This window comes from Lontra canadensis, unplaced genomic scaffold, assembly GCF_010015895.1.
Source record: "Lontra canadensis isolate GAN:19392208 unplaced genomic scaffold, GSC_riverotter_1.0 scaffold1, whole genome shotgun sequence".
Taxonomy (NCBI): domain Eukaryota; kingdom Metazoa; phylum Chordata; class Mammalia; order Carnivora; family Mustelidae; genus Lontra; species Lontra canadensis.
Window position 1 is genome coordinate 63983095 of NW_022630995.1, and position 11724 is coordinate 63994818.

The 11724-nt window shown below is 55.3% G+C and overlaps 1 protein-coding gene across 2 annotated transcripts in view; it reads left to right on the plus strand.

Annotated features, from left to right (window-relative positions):
- The window catches only part of SORCS2 (sortilin related VPS10 domain containing receptor 2), a 421402-nt gene that overhangs the window by 276169 nt on the left and 133509 nt on the right, over positions 1-11724 (plus strand). The gene's annotated exons all lie outside the window — the stretch shown is intronic.

Consider the following 11724-nt stretch of genomic DNA (forward strand, 5'->3'; position numbering starts at 1 on the left):
AGGGGGTCTCTGGGCTGCTCTGCTTTCAGCCCTCACTGTCCCAGACAGGTGTTCCCTCTGTCTGGAAGGGGCTCTTCCCTTCTCCCTTTGCTGAACTCTGCTCTGCCCTCAAAGCACAGCTTGCATGACACTCTCCAGGCGGGCTTGTGGTCCCTGTGCCTGCCTAACACCCCAGGCTCCTGTGCTTTTTGTTCAGGACCCCTCCCACAGCCCTGCGAGTGCCCCACAGATCTGGCTGGGCCTGGTTCCTCTCTGGTCTTGCTGAGATATTCAGGGCCTGGCCTGGTTCTGAAGCTGGACTTAGGTGATATCATGCTGCCTATGGTCTGGGGGGACACCATACACCACTGTCCTGCCCTGTGGTGATGTGGGCACCACGAGAGGGACAGACAGAGGACAGGGCATACCCAGAAGATGCTGGAGCCCTCACAGTGGAGGACCCACGCAGGACTTCCTGGTGGCCAGGCCCCAAGTGGTGGTGCGGGCACTCTTGGACAGGCAGAGGCCCTGAGGAAAGCATCATCAGAAGCCCAGATGGGGTGATCACTCCCCTTCCTGGAGTTGAGGGGTTGCAGAGAGTGGCACAGAATTTTGAGGTCCTGGGTTCAAACCCACTGTGCAATCTTGGACAGTTCCTGTCCCTCCCTGGGCCTCAGTGTCCTCATATATAACATGAGGTTGCCAGTAGTACCTCCCCCTTCAGTTGGTCATAGGGGAATGGGGGGGAGCTGCCCCACAGGGCTCAGCAGAACAGCTCGTACCCCATGCCCACTCCTGAAATCTCCATTACCAGCACCGATCAGGGGGTCTATCCCATGGCTGTGCTGGGGAGGGCCAGGGGCAGATATATGGAGGTGGGACTTAATTCCCAAACATTCTATTTGGGAAGCAGGTACAAGCCCACCTGGAACTGTCCTTTAGATAGATGTTGGTGATGTGCCTGTTGGACCCAAGGCAGGGAGGCTGATGTGGACCCAAGGCAGGGAGGCTGATGTGGACCCAAGGAGGGAAGCAGGTACAAGCCCACCTGGAACTGTCCTTTAGATAGATGTTGGTGATGTGCCTGTTGGACCAAAGGCAGGGAGGCTGATGTGGAGGCTGTGGCTGGAATTCCAGGGCCGTGCAAGTCTGACAAATGCTCCCACCCTTGCGGCTCTGAGCAGGAGAAATGCCGGCAGCGGAGCCGCTAGAATGGCTTGTAATTACCTTCATTGATCTGTTTGTTCTGTTTCACTCATCCCTGTCCATGGTGGCCGGGGCTGGGGCGCTTCAAGACCTGTCCAGGGTTTGGCCATCTGTATTTACTCCCCTTGTGTAAGGAGCCGCCAAGAACACACCACATTCAGGGAGTGGGGGTGGAGAAGGTGATGGATTGATTTTTCTCCTGAAAGGTAATTTCTGGGGAATTTTTTGCCTGGAGGCAGGGTGGTGGGTGGGAAGACAGAAGACAGACTCTGCTGTTGTCAGATGGCGTTGTCTCCTCTCCCTGGTGGCCTGGCTGGGCGACTGTGCCTCCCAACTTTCAGCCCCCTGGGGTGCTTTTCCCTGGGCCATCGAGAAGAGTGGCAGAGAGAATTCAGGGACAGGGCTCCCCCGACCCTGACCCTGTCCTGGGCACAGCCAGGTGCAAAGGAAGGTGAGGAAGCCACGGGGGCTCTGGGCACGTGCCACCTGGCTGTGGTGGCCGCTCCAAGCCCAAGACCCTCCCCGGCGCTTCCTCATGCCCGCTGCAGAGCCAAGAAGTACATGCAGGTGTCACTCTTCTTTGGAACTTAGTCCTTTTAGGACTGCATAATGGGGTCCATTAGCATGTTGGTAACATTGCTAATTTCTGAGAGGTAGACCCTATTTCCCCACCCACCGGGGCTGGCGTGCTGCTTTGATCAGTCCAGAAATTGAGGTTTGCCAAGCAAGACGCAAATGGAGAATTCTAGTTAGTGGCTTCAAAAAGCGAGACCAAGTTAGCTTTGGGGATGCTAATTAACGGGCAGCAGCAGTGGCAGTGAAGGGGTGGGGAGTACCTAGACCTGAACACAGACTCTTTCTGTGCCTGGCCGCCTTCCCTACCCACCCCACGAGCCATTTGGATGTCACCTCATCCCCAAAGTGTTCCCAGATGGCCTCATTCCAGTTGCATCTCCCACCCAGCCCAGGGGTCTCCTGAACGCCAGTGTCCAGGAACACCTCCTCTGGGCTCCCACGGCAGCTTCTCCCTGTGGGGCCTGGCGTCAAAATGCAGGCCACATGCCACTTTGTGCAAACGCACCCTGTTTTTGATACGGTCACATGGGGCCACCGGGGCCTGGAGTGGGAGCATCCCATGAATCTCAGGCCAGGCAGGTCCCCAGCCCAGGTAGGATCCCAGGACTAAACCACACAGAGAGAGCTCTTGGAATTAGGTCCGTTCATGCATTCACTTATTCCTCCAACAACTATTTCTACAGGACTTTACTGATCTGCACAAGGCACTGTGGTGGGTCCTGTGACTTCACCCTTAGCCCAAGGAATTGACAACCCAGGGTTGGAGCAGGCATCGAGGAAATAATCACTTGATTAATTACAGATAACTATGGATTCTAATTAATTATCATCAGCTGTTCTTTGATCTTGGTTACTGCTATGATGGTGTTGAAGAGGAGGTCACGCTGTCCGGGCAAAGTTTCCGGGGTGGGGGAGGTGGGGGCGAGTTTTCCTATGTCTTCCAGCTTTTGGTGGTGTCAGCAAACCTTGGCTTGTGGCCCCATCTCTCCAGGCCCTGCCTCAGTCCTCACATGGCTTTCTCCTCTGTGCATGGCTGGGTCCAAATTTACCTGTTCCTCTAAGGACACAGCAATGATAAGGGCCACCCTGTTCCAGTGTGACCACATCTCCACCGGTCATGTCGGCAAAGACCCTGTTTCCAAATAAGATCACATCGTGAGGCTGCAGAAAGGATGTGAATTTTAGGGGGCACTGTCTAACCCAAGACACAATCCTTTAAAAATATAAAAAGAATTCTTAGTTGCCCAGCCAACACAAACCAGGGCAAGGTCCAGCCTGCAAATGGCAGTTTGCCAGGCTCTGGTCTAGACAAACAGGATGCCATGGATGGGAGCCCTTCCTTCTGCACAGGTGTGTGTGTGGGCGTGGGTGTTGAGGGATGACACTACAGGATAGGGAGGAGAGAGAGGGGGGTGGGGACCAAGGCAGGGCAGGCTTGGACGTGCAGGGCTCCTTCTCCTTTCTCTATTCAGCGATGAAGCAAGTAGTTTCTGCGTCCTGTAGGTCAGAACTTCCTTCCCTTCCTACTAGATGGGCAATTCTTCTAATGGTGGAGAAGCACCACCCCAGAACCCCAGCATTTGGAAGGGAGACTGACGTCCTCTGCCTCTTCTTACATACCCCCACTAACCGAGGGCTCACTGCCTTGGATGTAGAGCTTGGCTGTGGAGTTCTAGCTAATGCAGAGAACACTTATTCCCTCTCCCTGCACAAACACGACCCCAGAGATCAACACTACTTGTTTACCTTTGTGCACATATGTGTCCTAGGCCCCAAAACATTCCAGTCATTTACGTAACTTTGTGACTACAGAAGGCTCCACTGCTTTTGACTATCGCTAAGCTACACCAAGTGGGAACAATTTGACTAAAATGTAAACCTAATTTCGGTGAAATGGCACTTGTTAGAAATTACTTTATGAAACATAAAATGTCAGGTTAATTTATTCAATAACATGTTTCTCTGGCTTTTTTCCCCAAGCTGGGTGTTTCTTTTTGCCTTAGCACAAAGTAACCAGCCACAGAGAGCTCGTAGGCTGCTTGTTGGTGGGGGACAAGAGATCCTTGTCCCGAGGTTCTCGGAGACCTTGGTGGCTGGGCTGTGTCCGGCTGTGGTGTGGGCCGTGGGGCTGCAGGCTAGGCCTCCGTCTCTGCCCCCGGAATGTCCAGCTGTGGCCGGGGTGCAGGCTAGTCTCACAACGGAGGCCGTTTGCCCCCCTGGGAGACAGATTTTTCTGTCCCCTGCTCTGGGTGGCTCGAGCCCGAAAGGAGAAGACAGCATATAAAATCTCAAGGTGTGGTTGCTTAAACAGAGTCGGTGCTCAGCAAAGGCTCTCCTTAAATGCTTTTGGTTTGGCGTTAGCAGATGATTGATTAACCTTCTAATGGTAGGAACAATGATTTCTTTTCATTGCTGGGCCTGGGGGATGTGGAGCTGTCTTCAGCATGAAGGGGGCCCTCAGTAAGCACCTGGTGAATGAGCAGAGCGCTGTGGGAAAACCAGGGCTATTGTGATCAGACCGGCTCCGTGCTGCATCTCAGGCCGGGCTCCCGCAGGAGCCCAGCAGGGGAGCAAGGCCAGCCGGTTCCTCCTCGGGAAGCTCCACCCCTTCCTTCCCCACCTGCCTCGGAGCTGACACCCATGACCGTGAGCCGGTAGTGTGCGCAGGGCCCCCCGTGGGGTCCTCCTGAGGAGGAGTGCCTGTGTTTTCTCTCCCTGGGACATGTGTGTCCCCACTGCTCAGAACAGGAAGCCGAGGCTCAGACAGTGAAGTCCACTCAAGGGGACTCAGTGGGTCCGTGGGGGTCAGACTCGAAAAGGCCTTGTTGGTCCCCAAGAGAAGTGGGGACGTCTTGGAACAGCAGCTCTGTGAGGGCTCCAGTCAGTGGTTGGGGGTGGGGACAGAGCCGCCCAGGTGTCTGGGTGTCCTTGCCAGCAACCGCCTCTCACCGCTCCCAGCCACTGGGGTGAGTCTTTCTCTGGCTGCCTGCTGGTCACAGAGGGCCCAAGACCAGCCCGGGGCTCCTCCATCACCTCTTCCAGGAAGCCTCTAGCTTCCAGAGCTCTTGGGACTCTGAGGCCCGTGTCCGTCTGCCGGGCTGCCTCCCCAGTTCTGTCCCTCGAGGAGAGTGTCAGCCCTTCCCAGGGGAGGAGGGCGGGAGAGTGCTCGGTGCACCCGTAGATGAGCAAGCATCTCTGTGGTCTGTTGTATTCCAAGGTACCCCGCTCCTGCCTGTCTGCACACAGCAGCACTCCAGAACGCTTCCTTGGCAGTGAATGAACAAGACAGGAAGGGGAAGGATGCGCTGGGAGGGAGGACAGGATGGAAGGAAGGGGGCAGACTTGGCCGGTGGTCCTGGGGTCCTGGGGTCCTGGGGTTGCCCTCAGCCAGAAGTCCAAGACTGACATATCAGCAGATGTTCCCCTTGAAGCTATAGGGGAAGGTCCTTCCCAGTGTCTCCCCCAGCTTCTGGGCTTTGCCGTCGTCCTTGGCGTTACCTGCCTTGTAGACAGTTCCCCGTCTCCGCCTTTGCCTCCCATGGTGTTCTCCACGTGTGGCTGTGTCATCATGTCCCCTTTTCATAGAGACACCTGTCCTGTTGAATCTGCACCCAACCCTAATGACCCGCTTTAGCCTGATCACTTCTGCAAAGACCCTGTCCGCCTCAGGTTGCATTTGAGGTAGTCGAGGTTAGGACTGCCCGTGAATTTGGGCCCCCGACTTGCGGTGCCGTTGCCCCCACGGGTGGCTCTTGCTCCATGTCTGAGGGCCCCGGGGGACCTCGGGGAGCATAAGAAGCCTTGTCTGAGTGCTCGGGAGGAGTGACCGCTACCCTGCCTTCATCCCAGACCTGTCCCCGTGGAGCAGGCCCCACGAAGCTCTTTGTAGAAGGGAGCCCTGTAACACGGTCCCTGTCACCATAAGTATTACAGATACTGGATTCCAGAGAAAGAGAAGCAATGTCCCAGCAGTGAAGAGGAAACACCCCAGTTTCCTGGAAGCCGTCTGGCCTGTTCAAGGCAGGCGCCTCCTGCTTGCCTTCCTGGCATCCTCGGGCTTGTGTGACTCTGAACTTCATCACAGGGGCTGAGCTTCCGCAGGGCTCTTGGCTTCTGAAGTTAATCTCCCCTCCTTCCGTCGCTGGGATGGCTTGCTTGTTAGCAACCAGGAGCTGGGACGGAGAGGGAGCCGGGCTGCCAGCAGCTCTGGATTCTGCAGGGACGCCCACGTTCTCTGCGCATTTGTTTCCCCAGACTGAAGATCGATGAGACATGATTTTAAAAATAAATAACTGGTCCTGAAGAAGAACTGTTTTATTTTATTTATTTTTGAGATAAAGCGTATGCACACCTGAGTGGGGGAGGGGCAGAGGGCGAGAGAGAATCTCAAGCAGGCTCCCCGCTGAGTGCAGAGTCTGACGTGGGGCTCGACCTCACGACCCTGAGATCATGACCTGAGCCGAATTCAAGCGTCAGTCGCTCACCGACGGAGCCACCCAAATGCCCAGAAGAACTCTCTTAAAACAGTTTCCTGGACTGCCCTGGATGGGACCTGCCTCTCTCCTCTGGGGCTAACAGGCAGGGGAGAGGCTCGCCCTGCCCTTGGGGTGCAGGCTGTGGGCCGCGTCTCATGAGGGGGCGGTGGTGGTGGTGAGGGATGATGATGATGAAGATGATGGTTGGTTCATGACACCACGAGGGGTCATTTCTCCCCTGGGAAGTCTGGGGGCTGTCGCTGTCTGCCTTCCATCCTGGGTGAGGCACTCGGTTCTTTGCTCCTCTGGTTGGGAGGTGACATGCCCATGTCGCTCAGTCAGGGGGCTACAGCCAGTCACACAGGAGACTGGGAGCTCGGGGCACGCGGGGGTTTGGTGGGTGCTAACTTCTCTGCCACCCAAGCCTCTATTTGGGCACGGATCTGCTGACTTCAACACCCACATTTATCTCTTAAGTATATTCTTTCTTAGGAGTTCTACATTTTGTAGCCATTTTAGATTTATAGAAAAATTGCAAAGATAATGAAGAGAGCCCCTGCATATCTCCCGCCCAGTTCACTGTTACTAATTTGGGACCTTGGCAGTCCAGGAAACTGGACCTTGGACCTGATGCATTATGACTGTCTATATTCTGTATTCGGATTTCCTCCATATTTCCTCAGTGGCCACATTCTGTCCCAGGACCGCATCCAGAATGTCCCAGGACACTTAGCGGTCACGGGTCCCGAGGCTCCCCCACAGCGCTGCGGTCCTCGGACTTTTCTGCCTGTCGATGACCTTGACACACCTGAAGAGTGCTCATCAGATGTTTTTAAAGAGGGTTTCTCAGGATTTGTCTGATGTTTTCCCTGTGATTAAACTGAGGTCATGGTTTTGGGGAGAGGAAGACCACAGAGGTGAAGTGCTCTCCTCGTCACATCATTTGTGAATGTGACCTGTCACCGTGGCATTGACCTTGGTCTCCTGGCCAAGGTGGTGTTTGTCAGGGGTCTCGACTATAAGGTTCCCCTTTGCACGCTCTGCTCTGTGGTGGGAAGTCATCGGGGCAGCTCCCAACTTAGGGACTGGGGAGTTGTGGCCCCCTTCCTGGAGGGCAGGGTGTCCACACCAAGTACTGAGAATTCTTCTTCAAAAGACGTTTGTGGTGTCCCCTGCCCTCCATGTATTTATTTATTCCATTGTTTCTTTACATGGGGATGGATGCATGAATGTTTATTTTATGCTTTGGGTTATAATCCAGTCCTTCTGTATTTACTGTGTGGCTCAAATGGGTCTAGCATTGGCTCCTGGGAGCTCATTCAGTTGGCTCCTGTCCTGTGGGCACACTCCCAGCATTGTCATTTTTGTTTTGTGTTTAGCATTTCCTCACTATCTGGTGATGCACTGGGCTCACTGTCCATGTTCCCCATCCAGTCCCAGAATCGGCTCCTTCCCCGCTGAGCCTTGGCTGCTCTGTTGAAGGTTGACCATAGAAGCCAAGGTCAGAGCGTCCTCACCCCCAGCACGGGCTCCCAGAGCTCCGCAGCTCACGGGGCCCCCAGTGTCTCTGTGGATTCTGCACCACAAAACAAAGTCTACAAGGTCTATTTATTCAGTAGTCAGGTCCACACAAACTAGTAAGTGCGTATGTCCTGACAACATCACAGTCGTCTTGAAGAACACATAGAACCCGAAGGAGTTTATTTCTATTTCGTTCCTCACCATGACTTGTTGATGGGAACGCACACATCTGTCAGACTCTCTGCTCCTTCTGGAACCCTGGGGTCACAGCCCCGTCACACGTCAGCACCCGCCTCTCCTCCTCCACACCCTCCTCTGCTCTTCCTTCTTGTCACAACACCTGCCAGAAACCCGACGTGGCAAAGGGAGGGCATCATTGAAAGGGATAGGGCGTGCTCTCATTTGGAAACTGGAAGTGGGTGCAGAATCCAGAAAACGTTGAACCTCACTGTGTTTTTCTCAAAAAACAAAAAACAAACAAACAAACAAAAAAGGCCACTGCATCCCCGTGAGCTCGCTACAGCACCCTCAGGTGCCTTGGCTCGCAGTTTGGGAACCGTGGCACTGAATGGTAGCCGTCTGCTGCTGTGACAGGGTGGCAGGGGGACACTGGGCCAGAGTGGCCAAGGTGGCTCATCTGTGCCCGTAGGGATCAAGGAGCACACATCAGGAGTTGCAAACCTTTGCTCAGCACCTGTAGAATGCTCCCTGGGGGTCATAAGGGAATGGCTCTGAGTTCACCTGCATCTTGGATCTGCAGGGACTGTGGCATTCCACCATCCTGCCGGGGTCTTAGGTCTCTCGTCAGCATCTATATCTATAGCCCTGTGGTGAGCCGAGGAGCCAAGGAGGCTGCCCAGCTCCCTGTATTTTCAAGGACAATGCTGTCCCCCTTTTTCCCACACCTGCCAGGTGGCACTGATGATGCAGAAGTAAAAGGTCAGGAGGCGTGTGTTCTGGACTGTATTCAGGCTCAGTGCGGTGCCCCATGCTGACCCCTTTGCACAAGCCCCCAAGCATCCATCTGGGAGGGGTACAGGCAAGGGTGCAGCTTTGCACAGCCTTTCAGGGTGTGCTCCTGGAGGCCGGGCTCACCACTAGCCTGGGCGAAGGCCAGCCTCGGGGGATTCTCTGGTAGAAACAGTGGCTGGACAAAGAAACGTGGGGACTGGCCTCCCAGGCACTCTCTGGCCTGAATTCTACCTGCCCACTTTCCAACAGGTGTGACTCTCCCTTTTGAGGTTGGGGGATGACATCCAGACTCCCCAGCCAATCTGCTCTCTTCATGTCATGCTTCCAGATCAAGCCCTGGGGTGACAGCAAAACCAGGGCCACTGAGCGAAGTGAACGGCCACTGAAAGGGACCAGGAGCTGGGCAAGGGGCAAGCTAGAGTTATCAGTTAGGGCTGGGCTTGGTCACTTTCTGTCTGTAGGACCTTGGCCACAGGTCCCTCTGAGCCTCAGCTTGCTTCTCTGCGAAATGGGTAGCAGTACGGCAGCATAGGGACTCACATGTGTGCCCATGGGGGCAAGTGGAGTGACAGCAAGCGTGGCACAGTGCAGGTGCTGCCCATCCCCCATGTGGAGGACAGATGCTGCAGGGTGTGGATGGTGGGATACCCTGTGTCTCTGAGCTCAGAGGTGCCCAGGTGACTGGCAGGCTGAGCCCCTCCCTCTGCTGAGTGTGAGGCCAGAGCTTGGAGAACCTATGTGCTCTGGCTGTGTTTCATAAAGTATGCGTATTTTATACTGTCCACCCTATAAACATCCCCATGTGTGCACGTGTATGCAGACACAGTGTTCCATCCATCATGCATGGACACGTGTGCTAGATATAATGCGCCATTTGTAAGGGACATGTGTCTTGCCCACACAACACGGTGCTCCTCTCTTTGTGGAATTTTAATGGTTCTTCAAGGTCCTTCTAACTTCTCAAGCCCCCCCCCTCCCCCGCCAGACAAAGGGCTCTACCGTGCCCCCGAGGTATGGCAGGGCAAGTATGGGATACAGGGGGAAGAGGGGGGTCCTTTAAGTACTCTTGGTTCCAGTAAGTGGCCCTTTCTGAGTCAGTGGATGGATGCATCTGTGTTGGACCCTTCTGTTCCCCGCTTGACAGATAACGACCTTTAAAGACAACCGGGGCGAACTGTTAGCAGGGGACAAGGTGCTTTGTCTCCAGGCCTGCTGGGAACAGACGAGGCCACACAGCCCTATTCCTGCTGCTTCAGAGCATGAGAGCAAGGACCCCGAATCCGGCCCTGGCTCAGAATGCTAATTGCCTGGTCTAAGGTGTTATTGATAAAGGCGGCCAGAGAGATCGGGTAATTCATTATTTAGGGCCTGGGATGTCCATGGACGGGATGGCAGTGAGTAATGGATTGGGAAACCGCCTGCTGGCTCTGGAGTCCCAATTTATGGGCCCGTGAAGCAGCAGCCAGCAGAGCCCGGGGATGGCCAGGCGCCAAACGTGCGTCTCACCATGTGTGGGGGCCCTGGACCCTCTCCAGGCACAGCAGGTGCATTCTGAGACTTGAGCCTTCACCAGCCACTGCTGGAGGCTGCCGGAGGGTCCTCCTTGTCATATCGATGCCCATGCGTGGTCCCCTCATCTGACACCCACCCTCCTGTGCAGCCCAGGCAGCTCCATCAGAGAGCCCGTGGGCCCATCCATGTCCCCCCCATGTCTCTGTTTTCAGAGGGAAGCGAATTTATTTCCATAAGCCTCCGCCCCTCCGCCCTGTGGGTCATCCACCCCTTTCTGAGGACCCAGAGGGAGGTGGCGGCCCCCCAGGGATGAAGGGGGTGGATTTAGCTCTCAGGCACCCGACTTGAAGTGTGGGTTCCTGGCATGGACTTCGCCCTTTCCTCCGTGCCAGACCGCATCTGCCATGCCTTGGCACCAGACCTCTGGGTCTCCAGCTTTCTTCCAGAAGGGAGGTTGTCATGGGTGTAGGAAGCCACACTCCATGCAGCATTCAAATATGGGCAGGGCGGGGAGGGTGGCTGGTGGTGCGTGGCTCCGTGATCCAGAGGCGAAATTCCTGATGGGTGTTATCCGGAGAAAGCAATTCAGCAAGCTTATCTCCCTGTGTGATGTGGTTGCGCTGCTGGGAGGAGGGACAGCGTCCCTGGCTGCCGGTCACCCGCTTCTCTGTCCCGCATCAGCCCAGAGGGATTTCAGAGGCCGGGGGGGCATAGGGCACTGCTCTCCGTGGGAATCTGTGTTTGCAGATTGAATGGCCCCGTCTTCCTGGCTGGAGCACCCAGTATTTATTAAAATAATGAACCCCGGTGCGCCTGGGTGGCTCAGTCTTTTGGACATCTGCCTCTTGATTTCAGCTCAGGTCGTGATATCAGGGTCAGGAGATGGGGCCCTGCGTTTAGCTCTGTGCTCAGCAGTGAGTCTGCTTGGGATTCTCTCTCTCCCTCTGCCCTCCCAGACCCCCCACACATATGCTCTCTCTCTCTCTCTCTCAAATAAATATATCTTAAAGAAACTAAAAACTAAACTAAATTAACAAATCCTGAAGGGCAACCCCCAGCCCCAGACACCCCTTAATGCCAGTGTTTGTTCTAGAAGCTGACAGAACAGCAAAGAGCCTCTACATATTTGCTTGTTGGGTTTTTCGGCAGATGCTCTCCTTGCCTTGGGCTGGGGGCTGCAAACACAGAGGGCTCAGACGCAACCCCAGTTTCAGGAGAGGCAGACAAGATGTCTTTGCTGGCTGGAGAAGCCTTAAACTGGACCATGAAGCAGGAGACTTGCTCCTCCGGGAAGGAGGGGTCAGGCAGGGACTAAAGGAAAGGCTTCCCGGCAGCTAGCTTGGAAGAGGCAGAGACACAGAAGTGGGAAACCGAGTGGCAGGTCCGGGGCAAGCCTGTGCCGGGAGCCTCCGCTCACCCCTGTGTTTGCTGATTGTACACGGCTGGGCTCGCCCCCCCGACCAGTGAGGCGGGAGACGCTGGG